This window comes from Marmota flaviventris, chromosome 20 (genome assembly GCF_047511675.1).
Source record: "Marmota flaviventris isolate mMarFla1 chromosome 20, mMarFla1.hap1, whole genome shotgun sequence".
Classification (NCBI taxonomy): Eukaryota; Metazoa; Chordata; class Mammalia; order Rodentia; family Sciuridae; genus Marmota; species Marmota flaviventris.
Window position 1 is genome coordinate 13,176,284 of NC_092517.1, and position 25,429 is coordinate 13,201,712.

Genomic DNA, 25,429 nt, shown 5'->3' on the forward strand with positions numbered 1-25,429 from the left:
GAAAAGCCCAAGACCAGATGGGTATACAGCAGAGTTTTACAAAACCTTTAAACAGGAACTAATACCAATACTTTTCAAGCTACTTCAGGAAATAGAAAAAGAGGGAGAACTTCCAAATTCATTCTACGAGGCCAACATCACCCTGATACCCAAACCAGACAAAGACACTTCAAAGAAAGAAAACTACAGACCAATATCTCTAATGAACCTAGATGCAAAAATCCTCAATAAAATTCTGGCGAATCGGATACAAAAACATATCAAAAAAATTGTGCACCATGATCAAGTTGGATTCATCCCTGGGATGCAAGTCTGGTTCAATATACGGAAATCAATAAATGTTATTCACCACATCAATAGACTTAAAAATAAGAACCATATGATCATTTCGATAGATGCGGAAAAAGCATTCGACAAAGTACAGCATCCCTTTATGTTCAAAACTCTAGAAAAACTAGGGATAACAGGAACATACCTCAATATTGTAAAAGCAATCTATGCTAAGCCTCAGGCTAGCATCATTCTGAATGGAGAAAAATTGAAGGCATTCCCTCTAAAATCTGGAACAAGACAAGGATGCCCTCTCTCACCAATTCTGTTCAACATAGTTCTCGAAACACTGGCCAGAGCAATTATACAGATGAAAGAAATTAAAGGCATCAAAATAGGAAAAGAAGAACTTAAATTATCACTATTTGCAGATGACATGATTCTATACCTAGCAGACCCAAAAGGGTCTACAAAGAAACTATTAGAGCTAATAAATGAATTCAGCAAAGTGGCAGGATATAAAATCAACACGCATAAATCAAAGGCATTCTTGTATATCAGCTACAAATCCTCTGAAATGGAAATGAGGACAACCACTCCATTCACAATATCCTCAAAAAAAATAAAATACTTGGGAATCAACCTAACAAAAGAGGTGAAAGACTTATACAATGAAAACTACAGAACCCTCAAGAGAGAAATAGAAGAAGATCTTAGAAGATGGAAAAATATACCCTGTTCATGGATAGGCAGAACTAACATCATCAAAATGGCGATATTACCAAAAGTTCTCTATAGGTTTAATGCAATGCCAATCAAAATCCCAAAGGCATTTCTTGTAGAAATAGAGAAAGCAATCATGAAATTCATATGGAAAAATAAAAGACCCAGAATAGCAAAAACAATGCTAAGCAGGAAGTGTGAATCAGGCGGTATAGCGATACCAGACTTCAAACTATACTACAGAGCAATAGTAACAAAAACAGCATGGTACTGGTACCAAAACAGGCGGGTGGACCAATGGTATAGAATAGAGGACACAGAAACCAATCCACAAAACTACAACTATCTTATATTTGATAAAGGGGCTAAAAGCATGCAATGGAGGAAGGATAGCATCTTCAACAAATGGTGCTGGGAAAACTGGAAATCCATATGCAACAAAATGAAACTGAATCCCTTTCTCTCGCCATGCACAAAAGTGAATTCAAAATGGATCAAGGAGCTTGATATCAAATCAGAGACATGCCGTCTGATAGAAGAAAAAGTTGGCTATGATCTACATACTGTGGGGTCGGGCTCCAAATTCCTCAATAGGACACCCATAGCACAAAAGTTAATAACTAGAATCAACAAATGGGACTTACTCAAACTAAAAAGTTTTTTCTCAGCAAAAGAAACAATAAGAGAGGTAAATAGAGAGCCTACATCCTGGGAACAAATCTTTACTCCTCACACTTCAGATAGAGCCCTAATATCCAGAGTATACAAAGAACTCAAAAAATTAGACAATAAGAGAACAAACAACCCAATCAACAAATGGGCCAAGGACCTGAACAGACACTTCTCAGAGGAGGACATACAATCAATCAACAAGTACATGAAAAAATGCTCACCATCTCTAGCAGTCAGAGAAATGCAAATCAAAACCACCCTAAGACACCATCTCACTCCAGTTAGATTGGCAGCCATTATGAAGTCAAACAACAACAAGTGCTGGCGAGGATGTGGGGAAAAGGGTACACTTGTACATTGCTGGTGGGACTGCAAATTGGTGCAGCCAATTTGGAAAGCAGTATGGAGATTTCTTGGAAAGCTGGGAATGGAGCCACCATTTGACCCAGCTATTCCCCTTCTCGGTCTATTCCCTAAAGACCTAAAAAGAGCATGCTACAGGGACACTGCTACATCGATGTTCATAGCAGCACAATTCACAATAGCAAGACTGTGGAACCAACCTAGATGCCCTTCAATAGATGAATGGATAAAAAAATGTGGCATTTATACACAATGGAGTATTACTCTGCATTAAAAAATGACAAAATCATAGAATTTACATGGAAATGGATGGCATTAGAGCAGATTATGCTAAGTGAAGCTAGCCAATCCCTAAAAAACAAATGCCAAATGTCTTCTTTGATATAAGGAGAGTAACTAAGAACAGAGTAGGGTCGAATAGCATGAGAAGAAGATTAACATTAAACAGGGATGAGAGGTGGGAGGGAAAGGGAGAGAGAAGGGAAATTGCATGGAAATGGAAGGAGACCCTCAGAGTTATACAAAAGTACATACAAGAGGAAGTGAGGGGAAAGGGAAAAATAATACAAGGGGGACAAATGAATGTCAGTAGAGGGGGCAGAGAGAGAAGAGGGGAGGGGAGGGGAGGGGAGGGGGGATAGTAGAGCATAGGAAAGGCAGCAGAACACAACAGACACTAGTATGGCAATATGTAAATCAATGGATGTGTAACTGATGTGATTCTGCAATCTGTATATGGGGTAAAAATGGGAGCTCATAACCCACTTGAATCAAAGTGTGAAATATGATATATCAAGAACTATGTAATGTTTTGAACAGCCAACAATAAAAAATTAAAAAAAAAAGAAGCACTGTTCATTTCTAGTTATTGTGGAAAATTGTACTGCTGATATTTTCTCTTCATATATCAATATCACAAAGGAACTATAAATCTTTCATACTTTAAATCAAAACCACAATCCCCCTATAAAAAAATAAAGAAAGAAAGATCCACCTCACGTTTCTTGTCATTATAATAACAAAGGGAAAGGTTTATGCTAATCCTCAGCTGGATTTAGAAACAGAAGAAACTGATTATTGGTAATATCTTCAGTGACACAATAATGAAAATAATCAAATCTGTGTTAATAGTCATGCTGGAATTTGTTTAAGTAATGAATCTGAATGTATTCATGGCTCACCTTGCATAACTTGATATTCTCAACAATCAAAAATTAATAAGCATGAAAATCTACAATGTATTTATTCCTGAAAGGGATAAATACAATTCATAAGAAGAACTGAATGATCTCAATATTTTCTCCCTCAAATCTGAAACAATTAAAGATGAAGCAATCAAGAATATAAATAATTACAAAATGTAAACCAATGGAGAGAAACTTGCAAACAAAAAAAAAAAAAAAAAAAAAGGAAGGGGGTATTGTCTTAACTGGATCATTAAAGCTTGGCAATTTCCAAGGTCTTGCTGAGCAGACAAAATACAACAGAGGAATTACAGTCATTCACTGTTGTAAGACTTTGTTAAATAGCATGCATGGTGTTATTTGGAGTCTTTTTTTTTTTAAACCCAGCATTTAACTACCGAATTCATAGGCTAATGTGCAGAACTGGTGCTCAGTTATCAGCCTGGACTCTACCTAGGATGGTTCACTTAGGGAAAGCTAGCCACCATGTCAAGAGGGCCCATGAAGAGCCCCAAGCCTGGGATCACATAAAGAAGGAACTGGGGTCTCCCACTAAAGCCAGCACTAACTTCTCAGTCACATGAGCATGTCAAATTGGAACTGGGTCTTCCAGCCCCCAATTTTTTGATGACTGTAATTTTGGTTGACAAATGACTGGAGTCTAACAAGATACCCTGATCTAGAACTGCTCAGCCATATAGCTCAGGAACACCTGACCCAGGCACATTGTAAGAGATAATAAGTGATTGTGTTTTTTTTCTTAAGTGCTAAATTTTGGAGTCATTTTTTTTAAATCCAGCATTTAACTACCTAATTCATCGGCTAATGTGCAGAACTGGTGCTCACTTATCAGCAAAATATGTATTTCTAGTTAGGGGGAAAAGTATGTATTTCTAGAAGCAAAGTGTACTTGGATTTTCTTTTTTTAATACTTATTTTAGTTATAGAAATATCTTTATTTTATTTTTTCTGTGCTGCTAAGGATCGAACGCAGTGCCTCATGCATGATAAGCAAGCACTCCACCCTTAAGCCACAACCCCAGCCCTGTACCTGGGTTTTCATAAGTCCCAGAAATAAAACAATGTGATCCCAAACTAATCTTTTTTAAAAGTCTAGGAGCAAAGGTGATAATATGCAAAGGTGGTAACATTTGTAACAAGTGATAGGAAACTAAGCTAGATTAAACAATAATATTACTAGCAGTAACATACAATGAGATTTACTGAATGCTTATTAGTGTTGTAGATTCAAAAAGTAGACATAATCACTCACAGTTCTGTCTCTATTCATGTTCTTTGCAAGTTGACTATAGCTCCTCCCACAAAGAGATAGAACCTACCTCCTCACCTCTTAGATCTGGGCTGACCTTAGGACTTCCCATTCCATGAGTGTACGTGGGAAGTCATATGAGAATAAGCCCAGTAGAAGAAAATGTGTTCCAGTTCCAAGCCTGGGCATCAAGAGAACTTGAATGCTTCTACTCTTCCAAATGGAGCTATGTGTGGTGGCACATGCCTATAATACCAGTGGCTTAGGAGACTGAGGCAGGAGGATTGCAGGTTCAAAACCAGCCTCAACAAGTTAGTGAGGCTAGAAGCAACCTAGAAAGACCCTGTCTCAGAATAAAAAATAAAAAGGGCTGGGGATGTGGCTAAGTGGTTAAGAGTGCTTGGGTTCAATCCCTAGTACCACACACTCACAGACAAAAAGACCAAGTGAAACTCCAACTAGCCACCGTGGGGGGAAAGATGTGGGCAAGCCTCCTGGAGTATGGGTGAGACCACATATAGATGAAATGAGCCATCTCTGAAACAGATGGCAGATGCATTGAGTGAGCAGAGCGAAATAAGAATAACCATCCAGTAGAACCCAGTCTAAATCGCCAACCACAGAACTATGATCTCAATGAATAATTAAGACACTAAATTTTGGAATAGCTTGTTACATAACAACAGTTAACTGGTCTATTCCAGGCACATCCTTAAGTGTTCATATTCTGTATTTACTGTAGTATTTACTACAAGCTATAAACTAGGTCATATTATTTATTCCATTTTTTTTAGTGAGACCTTAAGGTACAGAGAAAACAAAGAGAATGTATTGCTCAGTAAAACTAGAAAATCCAAAGGGGATGACATTGTTGGATTCAGGTATGGGCTGGCCTAGAACTAGAGGCAATATCACCAGGGTTCTGCTTTAATTATTCTCCATAGTTAGTTCTCTCTACCACTCTTTGGTTTTATTCTCAAGCAGATGCATGTTGACTATCTGCAATTCCAAGTTTATTATTTTTTTGTCCTTAGTGTTCATAATCCACGGAAAAATTATTCAGATGAGAGGCTGGGGAAGTTCCAATAGGGCAGACCTGGTGATATGCCCAAACAAGGGATCAGATGGCAGTTCTGATTGACAGTTCTACCAGAATCACCTGGTGGGGATGGGATAGAAGAGGAATAGTTCTCGATGGAAAAAATCAGCATTGAAGAGATAGTAACACTCTGTCTTCCACGTGGCTCCTGGATTCATAAAGTGAATGCTAAGACTCCTTAGTGCTGAAATGACTAGAAACCTTGGAAGAATAACATCCAGTCTGTCTAGAAGCTCCATCATGCAGAACTAAGGACACTGGTCCTCAGGAGGCCTTCTCCTCCCACTTCTCTCCATTCCATCTCACCACAACTCCTGTCCTTGAATAATAATGACATTGGCAGGCAGATTTCAGTTTTACAGATTTATCTGATACTTGAAGAATGGCATTTTCTCCACAGCTAAACTGGAGAGTGGATTATTTGCTTTACAAAAGGATTCTTGACTTACAAAGGATTTCAAGAAATGGACTTTAAATAGCAACCTCCCCCTGGTGCATGGGAATTATGATTCCATTTGCAAACTACTGATTCTGAAAAGCTCAAGTCCTGTTTCCTCCAGAGGCAGGGATCAGCAGTTCTAAGAGCTCTTCCAACTTAAAAGTTACATGAATCTCTGTCCAATAGCACCTAACAGCAGAGGCCAGGACTCTGGAATCGGGAAGCCTGGGTTCCAACCTGGCTCTATCAGGGATGTACTATCTGCTGATGACTTTGGGTAAGTCACTGATGTACTCAGAGCCTCCAGTAATTTGTCCTGTGAATTTTCTGGCTACTTTTCAATCCATTTTGTCCCTTGCAGCCAGAGGGATCTGTTCCAAATGGAATTTTGCTCTTGTCAGATTGCTCCACTTAAAATCCCAATGGCTTCCTGCTGCTCTAATAAAACCCCAATTCCTTATAATGTCTTATTAGGGCCTCCTGCCTGGCCTGTTCAATATCCTTACTTGCTATGGTCATTCACCCTCTGTGCCCAAATTTACTACTGCTTTCCCCAATTTAAGCAAAACAAAATTGTCTCTTGCTCTTACCCCCCACCAAACCACATTAGCTTCATTTCTCTGCTCCCCTCATGCCAGCAATAAAACTAAGATTTGTCCATGCTCTCTGCCTTCAATGCCTTTCCTCCCAGCTACCTATGTGACATGCCTATATAGGTATATCATGGAAAGTTTACTAGAGCATCTCCAGAAATGAACTTCTGATCAGCCTCCTTTCCCCTGCCTGCTCCCACCGTATACATTCATCAATTAATGGCAACTCCCACCTTCTGGTTGCTCAGACTGGAAATTTAGGGATATGGCTGACTGTTCTCACCTGTCCCCCAATTCATCAGTCAATTGCCTCACCCTCAAAGGGTGACTACATGAGCTCTATTAGGACAGGTTGAACTTACTAACTGTTACAGTTTGGATCTTGTGTGTCCCTAAAAGATTCACATGTTGACGGCTTGGTCCTCAGCTGGTGGAGCTATTAGGTGGTAGAGGAAATTTTAGAAAGTGGGGCTTAGTTGGTAGAAGTAGGTGGCTGGGGTTTGTCCTTGCAGAGTATATGTCCTGTCTCCAGCCAACTCTGTTTCCCATCTGCCATGAGGTGCGCAATGTTTTTTCAAATATTTACTTTTTTAGTTGTAGTTGGACACAATGCCTTTATTTTATTCATTTATTTTTATATGGTGCTGGGGATCAAACCCAGGGTCTCTCACATGTAAGGCAAGCGCTCTACTGCTGAGCCACAACCCTAGCTGGAGGTGAGCAATTTTGTTCCACCACACACTCCCTACCACGATTTTCTGACTCATCATGAGCCCAGAGTGACGGGATCAAGAAAATATGGGTTATACTCTCTAAGACCAGGAGCCAAAATAAATTTTTCATGACTTAAGATGATTTTCTCAGGTATTTTGTCATAGCAATGGAAAGCTGACTAATACCTAGGAATACCTGGCACATAGTAAGAACTCAATAATCACATGGTCAATAAATGAATATTAAGTGGTAATTACATCATTGAAAGTAGTTAATATTCCTTTGTTAATGATCCCCAAACAGACATACAATTAGCATCATCAAAACCAACCTTATATTTTGCTTCTTGGAAAAACTGCTACTTGTCTCCCATATACCAATGTTATCTGTAGGGCATTTGTATATACTCTGCTTTCTACTCTGTATGGCTAAGGGAGTATACCAAATGAGCTACCTGCTCTTTATTAGAAATTAATATCAGTGTGATTAATTTATATCTTAAGTATGCCATTTCATTTCTAACTGGCAGGTATGCAAATATTTTTTATTTATTTGAGTGACACATCAAAATGTTCAGGTGACACTCCAAACCAAAATCCATTCTCTAAAATGTTTTTATTCCCAATCTACTTGATGAGAGGATCCATTCAAGATTCACATTGGTATTGTTAAAACAATGAACTCATGGGCCATGACAAAGACAGTTGTATATTTCTGACCATCCAATGTAACTCCCATCCTTCCACATGTATGAAATTGTGACTAACAGAATTAGAAATAATACCATCAATCCTTGTTCAGCTAATTGTAATCAACAATTTTTAACACAAAAATTATTTATTCAATCCCCTGCTTTACCAAATTTAAATAGGGATTTCTTCTTGATATCCAGTAACCATTTTTGGTCTGGGCCTTCAGAAGAGTTCAGAGAGAAGAAGCTTGTTGAACTACTTACATATTCCTAGCTTTCTCCTGGGAGCAGTTTCATTGTGTTCCCTGTTGGGATGCTCAAGATCGACTGCTGAGCTCTAAATAGAGTGGGCTCAGCCACGGGAATAGATTAGTACACAGAGGCCTGCAGGAATTTTCTTCTAATGGAGAGCGCCAGCCCTGCTTCCCACCCCTCGTCTGAATAGACACTATAACCTCTGTGTGTGTGTGTGTGTGTTGAATGTGAGAAATAAAGCAGCTGCAAGAGAGCAACAACTAGACATCCAATCTTCGCCAGGAACTCTTGAGAGAAAAAGGAAATGCTCTGACAATTTTATTACTACACTGTTCAGGCATATTTTTAAAAAGTATATGAAATAATAAAACACCCTTGTACCTATTACCTAATAGAATAGCTATTAGCTGTGTCAGAAATAAGCACAGCTTCGTTTTTTTGTTTGTTTGTTTACTTTGTCAAATCTTAATATCTATTCTTAGTTGTGTCAAATCCTTTGGTAATGAGGAGAAAGGAAAGCTCTGAGGTGTGTGTACAAAGCCCCCTGCCCGCCCCTGCTGTATCACCCACTCACCATCCTCCTCCCCAGGGGCACTGACTCCTATGAGTATGGGGTTTCCTTTTACATAAGTGTTTTTATTCTCCTTAGCCATAAACTGTAATTTTTGTGTTTTTCAAAACTTTGTATCACCGCGGCTTCCGCGGCTTCCGCCTCGACACCTTCCACTCGCTGAGCCGGCAGCGTACTGAGGGTGCCCGCACGGACAGACCCGCAGCTGTGCGCATCCTGGCGACTTGAGAGGCCAAGATGTCGGACATCGGGGACTGGTTCAGGAGCATCCCGATCATCACGCGCTACTGGTTCGCTGCCACCGTCGAGGTCCCCTTGGTCGGCAAACTCGGCCTCATCAGCCCAGCCTACTTCTTCCTCTGGCCCAAAGCTTCCCTCTATGGCTTCCAGATTTGGAGGCCAATCACTGCCACCTTTTGTTTTCCTGTGGGTCCAGGAACTGGATTTCTTTATTTGGTCAATTTGTATTTCTTATATCAGTATTCTACACGACTTGAAGCAGGAGCATTTGATGGGAGGGCGGCAGACTATTTATTCATGCTTCTTTTTAACTGGATTTGCATTGTGATTACTGGCTTAGCAATGGATATGCAGTTGCTGATGATTCCTCTGATCATGTCAGTACTTTATGTCTGGGCCCAGCTGAACAGAGACATGATTGTATCATTTTGGTTTGGAACACGATTTAAGGCCTGATATTTACCCTGGGTTATCCTTGGATTTAACTATATCATTGGAGGCTCGGTAATCAATGAGCTAATTGGAAATCTTGTTGGACATCTTTATTTCTTCCTGATGTTCAGATACCCAATGGACTTGGGAGGAAGAAATTTTCTATCCACACCTCAGTTTTTGTACCGCTGGCTGCCCAGCAGGAGAGGCGGGGTGTCAGGATTCGGTGTGCCCCCTGCTAGCATGAGGCGAGCTGCTGATCAAAATGGCGGAGGTGGTAGACACAACTGGGGCCAGGGCTTTCGACTTGGAGACCAGTGAAGGAGTGGCATCTGGCCTGCCCACCAGCCGTTCCACTCAGGCAACGTTTCTTCCCACTGCTGGGTGCGCTTAACAACACCGAGTCTAGCTAACGCTGTTGGACCTGACCCACACTGAATGTAGTCTTTCAGTATGAGACAAATTTTTTTAAATGCTGAAGGAAAATACAAGTGTTTCTCAAGTTTCATGATTCTCATTCAAGTCCTTACTGCTATGAAGAACAAATATGAACTGTGCAAATTTCAAAACTGTCTATTTTTTTGGTGTGTTTTCTTCCTTTTTTGTCTGAATAATGGGCTTTAGCGGTTCCCAGTCTGCTGGCACCGAGTTGGGCACCTGGGGTGGGGTTAAGGATTCTTGTCTCTTTCTTGCACACACATCTCCCGTCTACTTTTCCCAGTCCCCTAAAGTTTCAGCTAGTGGGGTTGCCCATAAAATGGTTCTGCCTTTGGCAGACTCTTATTTATTGACTTTGCCAAGGCTTGGTCACAAAGAACTTGTTCACAGTTATTTTCCCCTTTGGTGGCAGAACTGTTTCAATAGGGAGAATACTGAAGCAGTGCATAAAAAACTTTCTTAGCTTTGGGGATTGTGCCAACCTGACAGCCACAGCAACCATTAGCCACCTCTTCAGGTGTTCTTAATGAAACACCACGGAGTCAGGATGGGCCCATATCGCTATTAATGAGGGTTGAGGGTTATAACTAGGCAGTTTTCTAATTAAGTGATCAAAATTTTAGTGGAGTTGCTTCTAACACAGGAGTTCATTTTAAACTATGGTGAACACAATCCTTTTGTGTTTCCTCTGCAGGACATATTGGCTTTGTGTACCCAGAGTCATTGGGTTGTTATATAGGGAGGTTTCAAATCACATTGGCCACAGGGAGATGCTCCCTTTGAGAGGCTCCTGGGCATTGATTCCATTTCATTCTTATTCTGGATGTATGTTCATTGAAGTGCCCTATTAAAATTGTCTTTCTTTTTTTTTTTTTTGCCCTTAAAAACAAACAAACAAAAAAAACAACTTTGTATGAATGTTGTAAGGATCAACGTCTCTTCCTGTTAGCTGTGGGCACACAGACCCACACACATATACATTCCCTGGCTCACTGTTCTGATTTTGAAATGTTTATCTGTATTAAACACAAATAAATAGCTTTCCATTTCATTCATTTTAGGTGACTGAACAGCATTATGGCATTTAATGATCCACAATTGAATGCTCATTCTCATGGTGCTGGGCCATTTTATATGGTTTCCTTTTTCCTGATGGCACAGGGCTCATAAGAGGATAAGAGGATCTGCTGCTGTTCCTACCTGGGGATTTAAATCTGCACCCTGAAAGACATCCCACAGGGTGAGAACAAGTCCGTGGTAGTCCAGTTTGGCTGGATCACGGTGCCCAGATATGCCATCAAAAGCTCTTCTAGATGTTTCTGTGGAGGTGTATTTTGGATGAAGTTAACATTTTAATAAACAGACTTCGAAACAAGCAGATTACTTTTCATAATGTGGGTGGGCCTCACCCTATCAATTGAAGTAGAGGTTGAACTCCCCTGAGCCAGACAACAATCTGTCAGCAGACTGCCTTTGAACTTGTACTGCAACTCTTCCATAGCTCTCCAGGATAGCCTATAGATTTGGGACTTGCTACACTGACACAACTGCTTGAGCCAGTTCCTAAAAATAAATCTCTGTACATGTGTGTATATTAAACCAACCTGCCTGTCCATCTACAATACACACATGTACATATCCTTGTTTCTCTGAATTTCTGGCTAATACAATGTTCTCAAGGCTGACCTGCATTTGTTTTAAATTTATGGTCTTTTGTTATTCTGAGGTAAAGAGACTTAGAGAAAAATGCAAGAGTTTCAAATAGTCATGGAACAAAAATCACAGTGATATTTTGGCTTAATGTATTCTCTTATCTTTTACCAAAACTTGGGCTTCTTACCCCAAATCATGACTTCCTTCTCTGACTACTGTGATTGAATGGAGGGCATAGAATTAATGTCTCTACCCCCAGTAATTCAAAACTTTTATTAGTAGGTAGATAAATGGGTGGTAATTTCAGAGAGCCAAACACAGAGATTATACTAACAAATAAATAAGCTAACAAATCTATCAATAATATACGTGTGTGTGTGTGTGTGTGTGTGTGTGTGTAGGGGGGTTGGCGTTGTAGCTCAGTGGTAAAGCACTTGCCTAGCATGCTTAAGGCATTAGGTTTGATCCTCAGCACTACATAAAAATAAATAAATAAAATAAAGGCATTGTGGGGGCTGGGGTTGTGGCTCAGTGGTAGAGTGCTCACCTAGTATGTGTGGAGTGCTGGGTTCGATCCTCAGCACCACATAAAAATAAAATAAAGGTATTGTGTCCAACTACAACTAAAACAAAAATAAATAAAGGTATTTTGTCCATCTACAACTATTTTTTTAATTTTAAATACATATTTTATATATATATGTGTATATATATATATATATGTGTGTGTGTGTGTGTGTGTATATATGGTGTGGTTGTGTATTCAGCATGGTGCTGAAAACTATTGGGTAATGGGAGAATTATAGAGTCTAAAAAATAATGTCTATGTGGATATTCAAGGTCAAAACAATAAAAAGCAACCCAGAAACGCTAGGACAGAGGGAGTAGCAAATGATGAAGGAAAATGTTAGAAAACTCATAAGACAGTAATGATAAAAATTAAATATAACGAGAGTGAATCTGATAGCATTATAGAATAAAAGGAATGCCAATTTTGGAATGAAAGGTCCACTTACAGATTTTAACACTGTGCATCTCTTCTATAAAATCCTCAGGTGAGATAAGTAGCTCTTCTTTTTTGGTTCTTCTAAACAATGGCATGCAACCCTATCTCATGGTGTCCACCCTCTAGATCCCCTCTGTATCATCTGGCAAAGTGGTGAGCTATCCCACTAACACCAGGTACTAACTCACTGATCTTCCTTCTCCTCACTATCCCCTAACCACCAAAGCCAAGCAGCTATGCAAACACAACAGCGATCAATACTCAAGGGAACATCTTCAAAAGAAATCATTGATCTCTGTCAGTACCCAGTGACACAAACAAACATAGGGTGAAGCACCTCATTATCTCTTGCTCAATTTCACTTTCCACGTCCTACTTGGGAAAATTCGAGATCTCATGACATGTTAAGTAATGGGACACGGGTCAAAGAAGTGCCTTGAAGGTGCTCACATCAGCACTCCTAGAACCAGAGAGGCAGTCAGATGAAGTTATCACAAGCACAGATGACATGCGACTGTGTTTATTGCAGGAGAGCATCTCCTTTCGAAGCACGTATGAGTTGAGTTCTCCCTTACGCTGCCCCCTTTGTGGAAGTGTTTTATGTTTAATCAACCTCAATTTGCCCACATGCCTGAGAAATGCAATTCCCTTTTTGTCAGGGAAAATTGGCCCCTGACTGATTTCCATTATATTTATATATTCTCACCCTTGCTAGGGATGCATCCGTGGGGTCTCCTCAATGACAGAAGTGATAGATGGGGCTCTGTGGAGTAGAGAGGAGATGCATCCCCACCGGAGAGAGCTTCGCCTCTCCCTCTCTCTGTTCTGAAGGTACAGTACCTCAACAGTCAGTATCCACAGAAGCACGACGCCAAAATCCTGAGACATAACAAAGAGGAAGATGACTGGGCTGGGGTGGCTGAAAACCCAGTGGAAGAATCTGGAGGATTCCATTATAGTCCTGGCTCAGGCACTGCGAATGACTGGGATATGTCAACTCATTGGTAAGATGGGATTCCTTCTGCCTTATCTATGTCAGGGCCAATTAAGAGGTGAAAACACATAAATGAATGAAGAGTCAGATTTAATATATATACACACATATCCAGATATATGTGCGTGCGCGCACACACACACACACACACAAACAGGAAGGTCCACATTCAAACTTATTACTGCCCTTCTGTTCCCTCTCCTGTACAACCCTAGGATAAAACCCTTAGGTAAGATAATCATCTCTCTTTCTTTGCTTGGTTTGACTGATATATATGTATAATTTTGTGGGGTATTTTTGGTACCGGGAATTGAACTCAGGAGCACTTAACCACTGAGCCACATTCCCAATCCCCCCACTTTTTTTGTATTTTATTTAGAGACAGGGTCTCCCTGAGTTGCTGAGGCTGGCTTTGAACTTGAGATCCTCCTGCCTCAACCTCCCTCCCATGTTCCTGGGATTACAGATGCCCACCACTGTGCCTGGCTGCAATTTTGGTTTTATGTATTGGTTTAATAATGAATTCAGTTTATTCAGGTGGAACTGATAGTAGGAATACAGAATGTTTGGAAAAATACTGCCACACATCATCATCTACCAAAGATAAAAACTCAAGGTGCATCTGGTGACACCCTCATTTGGACCCAACAGTGGAGCATTGGGGTTATGTGTAAGGAAAGGTATTATAGGTGACCTGCAGAGTTTATACCCCTCCTCCAATTCTGCTACCTGAGTGACCTCAGGTAAGTTATTACAACTTAGCTCTCCACCTTCTTAGCTCACAGAGTTATTGTTGGGTTAGTTCTCTGGGTGCCAAAATGGAGTGCTGCTAGGTTGGTCTAGTTATGTATGTTCTGAGGGTTTGACTCCCTGCCAGTCCCATTTGATTCGCTGTTTTGATGCCAGTCATGGAATGGAAACACTGGACAAATGACAGAAGAGGCCAAATTTTCTTTGTCTTATATTAGCATTTACCTCCAAACTCTCCTTCCTTCTCTGTGCCTTCCTCTTCTCCTTAGTAAACTCAAATTTTTATGGGATTATAAGGCAACTCTTCCTCCACACTGCCCAAGGTAAGAATGAAACTGAGATAAGACACTTTTCCTGAATGTGCATCTATGGGGCCAAACAAAGGACATGAGAAATATGGAAGAAAATCCTGGAAACGCAGAAGCAACAAGAGAATTGTCTTAGAGTAATATCACCATGACTATATTAGAAATAACCATGGTTGTGTTTTTCCAGTGTCTATTGTTCAACATACTTTAATGCACATAATATCATTTGGTCCACATAAAGTTCCCAAAGGATAAATAAAATTGTTCTGATTTTTCAGAGAAGGGAAAATCTCTAAGTGAGCATTCTAGGCCAGGTCAGACAGAAGCCAGTTAGGGCAAGGGAAGTCATCTGTGGTGGGCTCTTGCTTTACTCATGTCTTATACCCCGCACTCTTGGATTCTTAGGAGTTCATTTAAACAGTCACACAAAATAACTCATCCTCAAGTGGTTAAGGCTGACTTCTTGACCCTGGGCTGAGGTTTTACTGCCTCCACTGGCCTGCTGAAAGCTTCAATCCCTGTAATCTCTAGAAAAGGACTAGATTTGAGAAGTCTATGGCCCTCAAGGGAGCAAAAAATAATACATAGAAAAGATCCTAATTACTCATGGAAAAAAATGATGGCAGAAAAGGCCACTAAAAAATGAAAGCCAAGCTGGGCACAGTGGCGCATGCCTATAATCCCAGCTGCTTGGGAGGCTGAGGCAGGAGGATTACGGGTTCAAAGCCAGCCTCAACAACTAAACAACTCAGTTGGACCCGGCCTCTAAATAAAATACAAAATAGGGCTGGGGATGTGGCTCAGTGGTCGAGTACCCCTGAGTTCAATTCCTAGTACCCCGCCCCCAAATCAAAATTTTCTGGAAGGGGGGGTAGTTAAGGACTATATCTTAAAATAAAAAAACTAAAGTTTATCAAAATAAGTTTGTTATCTAATAAAAACCCAGATGATAGTGCAATCACTTGCCAATCATTAAAATTAGTAAAGAATTAAGCTTTTTGATACCAGTTTCCATAAAAAAAAATTACATGATATCAAGACATGACACCCTTCAGTGAACACTCATAAAAAGGATTATATTTGCAAAAGTCCTTGAGATTTCATCAATTTTCCCATAGGCCTCCCTGCACCCTTTGATATTCAAATGATCAAATTATTCTATTTTGAAGTCTACTATGTCAACATCCTTGTGGATTTTTCTCTTCAATTATTCACTGGTCTAATGCTATCAGATCCTCATTTATCAGTTACTTTGCATGGGATGAGAGAAATTCTCTGTCTTCCCTTTCATCTTGGCAAAATATTTTCCAAGATTTGCCATTTTCTTTGTGCAATCAAATTGCAGTATACTTGAGCTGTGGTGTCAGATGTTTGGCAATAACACTGCAATGATACTGATATTGTGCATACTGAAAAAAACACTAAGTTAAGAGGGATCTCTGAGTGACAATGAATTTTAAGAGTGTTCTGTTTATAGGTACATTCTGTCATACACTGAAGACTTTTAGCCTGTTCCCCCATATGTCATTGTAACTTTGGAGGTGATGGTAAATAATTATTTATAAGAGGATTCTTTATAGTAGAAAGCATAATAATTCCTAATCATTCCTAATCCTGGATATTTTCCACAGATAGCAAACTACCCTCATATTTATCACCCATGTAACCCTGTAACCCTGTCTTAGTCAGCTTTCTGTTATTATAACAAATACCTGTGATGATCAACTTAGAAACAAACAAGGTTTATTTTAGCTCATAGTTTTGGAGGTCTCAGTTTATCACTGGCAGGCCCCATTGCAATGGGTCATAGAAGCAGGGTTCAGCAGACCATGTCAAGCTCATTTTATATCCACTAACTTCACCATAAGCCAGGGAAGGAAACAGAAGGAAGAGGCTAGGGTGCCATGACTCCGTTCAAGGACATGCCCCTAACAACCTGAAGACCTTCCACTCAGCCCCACCTCTTAAAGTTTCTGCCACTTTCCAATAGCACCAAAGGCCAGGGAAAAATTCCAGATCCAAACTCTAGCAAATCCTAATAGCACTTCTTAGAGTCAAGTGGAGCAAGTATTTTTGTATGCATTTCACAGATGAGGAAACTGAGCCTCAGGTTGGTAGACACTTCTTAGAATCTCTTCCTAAGCCACTCTCTACCTACTAAGCAGTAACTTTCCTTCACTGCCCTCTTGCTTGGTGTTGAGGATTGTGCTTTACATATATAACACCATTTATTGATGATGATTATCCTACTTGGCAATATGCACTATTAATTTTATTTTACAAAGCACAAAACTGAGGATAACTAAAATTAGGAATTTGCTGTGATGTCAGTTATTGTTATGATTACACTGCATAACAAACGACCTCCAAATATCACATATATCCAACAACCAACACTTATTTGTCAGAGGATCCATTGGAGGGTTAGGTTGATTCTGATTTAGGTCTTTGGTTAGGTTCTGGTCCATTCCACATGTTACTCATTGGGGACCCAGGCTGAAAGTGTAGTATCTCCCTGGGGCAAGACCTTCTCATGACTAAAGTTAGCTGTACATGAGGCCAGGCTAACTCCTCAAGCTTATTTAAAGCCTACATTATGTTATATTCACAAAGTTAACATCGTTTAAAATGAGTTGCTAGGCAAATATGAAAAGTCAATGGGCTAGGCGCTGTGGCACATGCCTGTAATCTCAGTGGCTCGCGAGGCTGATACAGGAGGATTATGAATTCAAAGCCAGCCTCAGCAAAAGCGAGGCACTAAGCAATTCAGTGAGACCTTGTCTCTAAATAAAATACAAAAAATAGGGTTGGGGATGTGACTCAGTGGCCAAGTGCCCCAGAGTTCAATCCCTAGTACCTATCTCCCCCCAAAAAAATCAATGGTGGGGGCTGGGATTGTAGCTCAGTGGTAGAGTGCTTGCCTAGCACATATGAGGCACTGGGTTTGATCCTCAGCACCACATAAAAATAAATAAAAGTATTGTGTTCTTCAATAACTTAAAAAAACACATACACACATATATATAAAGTCAATGGGTTAAAGATGTAGAATCTGTCCTCCTGGAAGTTACTAAAACATGACATAACTATATGTGTGGATAATTTTATTATAGATTTTGGAGTGGTTGGAAGAGATCAAAGTTAAAAATCTGCAATAGAATGTCTATTTGCACCACTAGCCCCAAGTTCCCCCAGCAAGTTCTAGCTCCAAATCTCAGGCTACTAATTATACACTGTGTTCCCTTGAGGACTGCCTTATCCACAAAGGGCAAGTCCCCCGGATCATGTTGATATTATGTCACTACTTCCTCATGGCCAATGTTGTTTGTCACCTCCTGGATAAAATCTCTTAATCATCTTCTATGTGTATGGCCTCTAAATGCTCAGGGATCAACCTCCACCTCCATGTAATGCTTCCTGTAATTCAGTCCATCAGCGAAGCAAGAAGGAATGGTTTCCTTCTGACCTTGCTCTGATCTTAAAGGAAATACATTTGCATAGTAATTCTCCATTCACAAAGCATTTTCATATCTTTTATCTCCATGAAACCCTCTCCTCATGGGGTACAAATTATTATAGCCATTATATAGATAAGTTGAGACATGGCAATGTGAAATCAATCACTTTCCAAACACCCAGCTCATGCACACCATAGTCCTAAGGGGACCTGCCATATTTTGTGTAATTTACTTTCGCTGTTAACTGAGCATCTCCTTTAAGCCAGGAAACTCAGATGTCTACAGATGTGACTTTGCTTAATTCTCACAGCATGGCAGTGGTGACTTATCCCTTGGTATTCAGAAGAAGAGAAAAGGAACAGCTGTCCTAAGACTATAGCTGGGAGGTAGCAGAGCCAGCAGCACAACCCATATCAGTCTCATTCCACCACTTGCACCCTGAACCCATGCAGTGCTGTTCTGCTCTGCACCGTTGCTGGGCCTCAGTCCTTAATCATCAGGTACCCACAACAGCACAGCCTCTGCCCCGGAACCCCATGATGGAGCCCAACTATTCCTCACAAGCAGGTTCCATCCTCAGCTATACACCTGATGTTCTGATTTTAGTTTGTGTTTTCAGACCCCTGTACTCTAACTGGACTCTGATGCACATCCGGTGACAGTCACATTGTGACCCTCAGGCCCCTTGGCTAGGTTCTGTTGCCTGTTACCTCTCATCCTATTACACAAATATCCCTCCTTAACGGTGCTGGTCCTTTTACATCATGTCCTATTTTTCAAGCATTTTATATGTACAACTCTTATTTCAATTTAGATTGACGTTTCCTCAAACTTCTTAAGATCAATAGTTAGCAATAGTTATCTGTTTTGTCCACAATATCCCCAGTATACTTTTTTCTATTTTTAGTTCACATACAGTGAAACTGACCTATACTATGAGTTTTAATCCATGTACAGATTTGTGCAAGTATCATTATGATCAATCGCAGAACAGTTCCATCAGCCCCCAAAACGTTCTACTATGACCCCTGTAGAGTCATACTTTTCCCAGCTCCTAGCACTGATAACCTCAAATCTGTCCCCCATCATAACAGTGTTGGGTTTTATTTATTTATTTTTATTTTGAACCAGAGATTGAACCCAGGGGCACTTAACCACTGAGCCACATCCCCAGCCCTTTTTATTTCTTATTTTGAGACAGGATCCTGCTAAATTGTTCAAGACCTCACTAAGTTGCTGAGGCTGACATTGAACTTGTGGATCCTCCTGTCTCAGCCTCACTAGCTTCTGGGATTACAGGCATGGGACACTGTGCCTGGCTAGTTTGGGGTTTTCAAGAATGTCATTAGAGATGGAATGAGATCCCAAGTATTCCTTCGAAACTGGCTCTTCTCACTTAGCATAAAGTCTTTGGGGTGTGTGCATATTGCAGTAAGAATTCATTTCTTCTTACTGAGTAGTAGTGCCCTATGTGGACATATTACCATTTCTTATTCATTTACCGTTGAAGAACATTTGGATAGTTTTCCATACATAAACATATTGATTTTCGCATAATCAAATGCTTTCATTCTTCTATTTTAGGATCCAGGAATGGTATATTGGGTTTTATAGTGTCTGCTTAACTAACTACATTAAAAAAAAAAAAAGTACCAAACTATTTTCCAGAATCACAGTTTGTCAACTTTCTGTGCCTCATGTCTTCTCTTTGTCCTTCCAGACTGATCCCTAGACTTTCTCTGTGCCCTGGGGGACTGACATCCAAGGGTGGCATCAACAGTCTCCTTTGTCCTTTGGCTTTGGGTTTGGAAGGAGAGCAGTGCAGTCCAGACAAGGGAGGGTGGGAGGAAAAGGCTGTCTGAGCCCTCATTAGCCAGCTCCCTCCATCCTGGGGCCATGGTGGCTGCATCTCTCTAAGATATCCATTGCTTGAGGTTTGTCCCCACCCGCTCCCTTCAGGCCTGTGCCTTCTCACCAAAGTTCACTGCCCTACCCCAGATTTAAGACATATTCAGTAAGCTTAATTATTCTTTTCAGAATCACCATGAGGCAGGAGGATACCCGAACAACCTGAAGCACAAGCATACCTCACCCAAGATCACATGGCAAGCAAAGCAAGACTAGAATCCATGCCTTTTGACCCTTAAGCCTGTGTTCTTCCTAGTAAGCCCTGAATCCACCCCCCTTGTACTTCTGGTACATATTTTTTACACACAATTCACTGTACATGTTATAAATGTCAAAATAAATTATCAAAGCCTGGAATTTGAGTGTAAGAAGTTTTAAAATGCTGTCTTTCTCTCTGAAGTTTCAGGAACTTTAGCTTATAAAATAAACTGGCAATAAACAGATTAATAGGGGGAAAAAAGAATACAAAGTTATTAATGTGCAGAAACATGGGAGGCATACATAAATTCTGAGGGTCCGATGGCTGAAGCTTAAATACTATTTTGAGCTGCAGAAATAAATAAGGGCTTGAAGTAGGGGAGGTGGTGGCACAGGTGAAGGAGACATGGTGGAAGGAAAATACAGCAAAGATGGTCCTTTCATGGTAATTGTTTCCTAGGTAACAGTCCTCAGAATGCAACTGTGGTCATCTTTCTTTGAGTCAGACAATTTGGCCCCCAGAGTGTCAGTCAGCTTTGCATTGGTGTGACCAAAATACTCAAGATAAACAACTCAGAGGTGCAAAAGTTTATTCTGTGTCATGGTTTCTGAGGCTTAGCTCATGGTGGGCCAACCCCATGTTTGTGGGCCTAAGGTGAGGCAGAACATCATGGCAGAAGGGTGTGGTAGTGGAGTACAGCTCTTTTCTTGGTGGGCAAGAAGCATAAAGAGGGAAGGGGGAAGGGGCCAAAGGGAAGATGAACCCTTCTAGGCCACAGCCCAGTAACCATCTCCCCATCCACACCCTACCTGTCTACAGTTAACACCCACTCAGTCCATTCAAAATAGGATGGACTCATTAAGTTATTGATTAAGTCACAATCCAATCATTTTGATTCTGAACATTCCTACATTTACACAGGAGCTTTCGGAGAAACCTCATGTCCAAACCATAACACCAGTCTATTCTTCCTATGAAAAGATTTTTCGTAGGCAGAGGGAGCGGAGAGAAGAAAAACCTCTGCCTGCATCTACTATTTATTTCACTGTGGATACATGTAAATTTCTTTTGCCAGTGGACAGCTTCTCAGAATTATCCTTGTGTTGGCAGATATTTCATGTGGGATATGTTCTTCTCCCACATGGGCAGGTTGTATAGATTACCAAGAGACTCTTCTGGTTATCTGAAAATTTCCCATTAATTTCTAATACTCACGATCATCTTTCATATCAATTCTTAGTTTAATAAAAACAATCTCAGCCAGGTGTGGTGACACATGCCTGTAATCCCAGCAGTTTAGGAGCATGAGGCAGGAAGATTGTGAGTTCAAAGCCAGCCTTAGCAACTTAATGAGGTACCTTAGCAACTCAGTGAGAGAGACCCTGTCTCTAAATAAAATATAAGAAAGGGCTGGGGATGTAGCTCAGTGGTTAAGCACCCCTGGGTTCAATCCTTAGTACAAAAAAAAAATCTCAAAATCCCTGAATAAACAAAACATGGGAAGGCTAAATATTTTTATTCTTCAATGAACATGACATAAAGCTAAGACGTTCTACACTCATTATTTGAGTGAATTATTGATTCAGTTTATTAATCATTTATTTTAAACTATAAATATTTAAAAATAAACTCCCACTAACATATAATTACCAACAGGGAAGCTAAAAGTAAAAATTCTGCTTTAAAAAACCACCAGTGCCAACTATTAACCTGGATTTACCAACCACAGAGAGAAACACAGACCTAGGTGAAATGGCCAATTCTGTACACAAGAACATTGTCTGTTCATTCTTTTTTGGTACTGGGGATTGAACTCAGAAACACTGAACCACTGAGCCACATCACCAGCCCTTTTTGTATTTTATTTAGAGATAGGTCTCACTGAGTTACTAAGCGCCTCCTTAAATTGATGAGGCTGGCTTTGAACTCGTGATCCTGTCTCAACCTCCCGAGCTGCTGGGATTACAGGTATGCATCACCATGCCTGACTCTCTGTTCATTCTTTTGCAAGTAATATTTAACTTCATTTAAACCCCTTACTGAAGGTCCCACTGCTTCAGTCAACAGAGGAGATAGTTGCTTTTCAGATCAGCAATCTGTTCTGTCAGACACTTCAATGAGTGTGTCTTTAACTGGGACATGCAGATCACTAGTCATCCATGCGTACACTTCTGAGGGTCTGCAAAGGTGGCCCTAATCTCAGTTTCCCCATGACTGAGATTTCCAGAAATGTAAGGCTTCCCCAAAAAATGTCACCATGGAGGGAGAAGTGATAGATATGTTAACTAGCCTGATTTAATTTCCCACCTTGTATTCATACATAACAACATGCTTTTGTGTCTTTCAATATAATTATAAATTGTCAATTTAAAATAAAAAAGAGAAGTTCAGAAATATTGGTGGGGAGGGAGTCCTGTTAGGAAAATGGCTTGCAGAATTTACTTAAAGGAAAAAACAAAATCTCTGATATCAGCTATTTTGAATATCTTTTGGTCTCCATACAACTAACTTTCTATACTTAACTATCAAAAGACCCCAAAGACCATTTACTTAGAGGGGCATATGTGTCTTTCAATATTTTGGATATTTATTTTTAAATAACAAGTAAATATGTAATGTATTCTATGAAAACAAACAACCAAAAAAAAAAAAAAGCTCTGCAGCTGCCAAGCTTAGGTTGGCATATAGAAGTTTTCCCAAAATTCTGAAACCATTTGTATGGATGCGTGAAGGCATCGTTGGCAACAAACACTGTCAGTTGTTTCTTCTGAAGTGCAGGCTCACCTCATTCATTTTAAAGAAAATGCCTGCCAAATGCCCACATCTAAACAACCATATAGACAGACAACCTTTGTCTGCCTGCTGTTCTTTTAGCTAAAAACAGGTTTCAGGGGAAAAAGAAAAAAGGAGTTGATTCTGCTCACAGCTTGAACAAGTGCCCATGTGCTGTCTCAAGACAACCGCCATATTTGGATGGCAATGGAAATACTTCACGTGTGCTTCTTATTTCTGCACACAGTATAAAATGCAAGAGGTTCGTAATGATGCACATCTGTAATCCCAGCAGCTCGAGAGGCTGAGGCAGGAGGATCAAGAGTTCAAAGCCAGCCTCAGCAATTCAGCAAGACCCTCAGCAACTCAGCAAGACCCTGTCTCTAAATAAAATATTAAAAAAAGGCCTGGGGATGCAGCTTAGTGGTTAAGTGCCCCTGGGTTCAATCCTTAGTAACAACAAAAATATAGATAGACCATCCCTAAGTGAAACATACAATTTTTTTCTTCTAAGTACTTGATATGAAAAACAGAGTAATTTACTAATATTTTGGTGCCATGACCTTGATCCACATTAAAGTGCCAGCATTTTGGTCCCATTACTTTTGTATCATTAATGCAAATGTTAGTTTTTTTAAAAAGCACATTTGCATCTTGTCCAACACTGCCTTTATGATTTCATCTAAGACACACTTTTAGTCATGTGATCTTACCCCCATCCTCCATTCTTTTTTATGTGGTGCTGAGGATCAAATCCAGTGTCTCACATGTGCTAGGCAAATGCTCTGCCACTGAGCTATGATTTCAGCTCTATCCTCAATTCTTTTTTTTTTTTTTTGTACTGAGGATTGAACTCAGGGGTACTCAACCACTGAGCCACATCCCCAGCCCTATTTTGTATCTTATTTAGAGACAAGGTCTCACTGAATTGCTTAGTGCCTTGCTTTTTTTGTGAGACTGGCTTTGAACTCACGATCCTCCTGGGTCAGCCTCCTGAGCAGCTGGGATTAAAGGCATGTGCCACCATGCCCAGTTTATCCTCCACTCTTTTTTGAGTAAATGTCCACCCAATCACTGGAACTCAGTCCATTTTCCTTCAGTTGATATTCCTTGGGGCTTCCCTTCCAGTGATAGAAAATAAAACTTCAGTTATGATCAGGTTGAGCCACACACAACTGATGATCTTGAATCATATTTGATCCATCCCAAACAGTAATTTTATATGGCTGTAACCTAATAAGTATGCTCAAAACATGTTGCAAGATTTTTATAAGAAAATGAAGAGGAAAAAGAGAATAGGTTTTTGAATATTAACTAATCAATGATAAATGATTAGAGATTTAGGTAATAGATGAAGCTTAGAGTGGAAAACGAAGAACTGTGGAACCACATCTGAAATCCCCAGGTTTGGTCTTTTGAAGGCTCTATTTGATTAGAAACCTTGGTAGCAACTGACACACTCAACTCAGCCAGCAGGAGGGCCAGGACAGAAACAAGAATGTATCAGTAGAAAGTTATCAAGGAACTAACTGGGGTCTGTGGTAAGAGAGAGTATGTCACATTTGTCCACTGATGTCCATTAGTATCTGGTCTCACGCCTCTCCTTGCTTTATTCACACGTAGGAGTGAGAAAGAAAGAAGAGAGAGAAGAAGTATGTAAGACAGGAGTTACCAAAGGCTGATATTCCCATAGAGGTTCCCCTAATGCTTTCAAGGATTCATGAGTTCTTTCTTAATAATACTAAGATGTAAATATGCTTTTTTATACTGCTGTGTTAATGATACTCAAGTACACTGTACAAGAGCAGGGTTCCATGTAGGAGGCAGAGCTGGGTCATGTTGATGCAGCACAGACTGGATGGGGTGGCAGAGTCTGTAGAACTTGGGGATCCCAAGTAAAGATCCTAAAGGTCACACTGCAGTCTCCACCTTTCTCACTCCTCACTGGCTAGCTGTCCACTTGGCAAAACAAGGATGGTTATCTTTTGATTCTTTAAATAGCAACATACATCTGCTCCTAGAAGTCAATGCCCAAGAATTTACAGCAGAGGAGCCCCCAGTATCTCCATGGGGGAGGGGGGAACAACAGCTATTATGACTGTTCACTTTGGGTTCTTAGGCTGGTGTTGGGAAGACTAAAGAGGAATGTGTGATGGTGATATCTCTGGAGGGGAAAAATTTACTCTAGGGGCTCTATTTCTGCTCTTCCAAGAAGTCTCAGTGGATTCCTTGACTGGGTCTGAGGATGGACTTGCAGACTGAGCAAAGAAGACTAAGGAATAGGAGTATTCTAATCCTACTACTAGCTTTTACTGACCATGCCACCATAGGCAGTATTTAACCTTCCTGTGCCTCAATTTCTTCATCTGTAAAATGGGGAAAAATGTAGTTCTCTCCTCATCTCATGAAGGATGAAATGTTAATACA

At 40.3% G+C, this 25,429-nt stretch overlaps 1 pseudogene; it reads left to right on the plus strand.

The window, feature by feature from the left end:
- The first annotated feature begins 9,054 nt into the window (after nucleotides 1–9,054).
- On the plus strand, nucleotides 9,055–10,004 carry LOC114089914 (derlin-1 pseudogene; annotated as a pseudogene).
- Nucleotides 10,005–25,429: the final 15,425 nt, after the last annotated feature.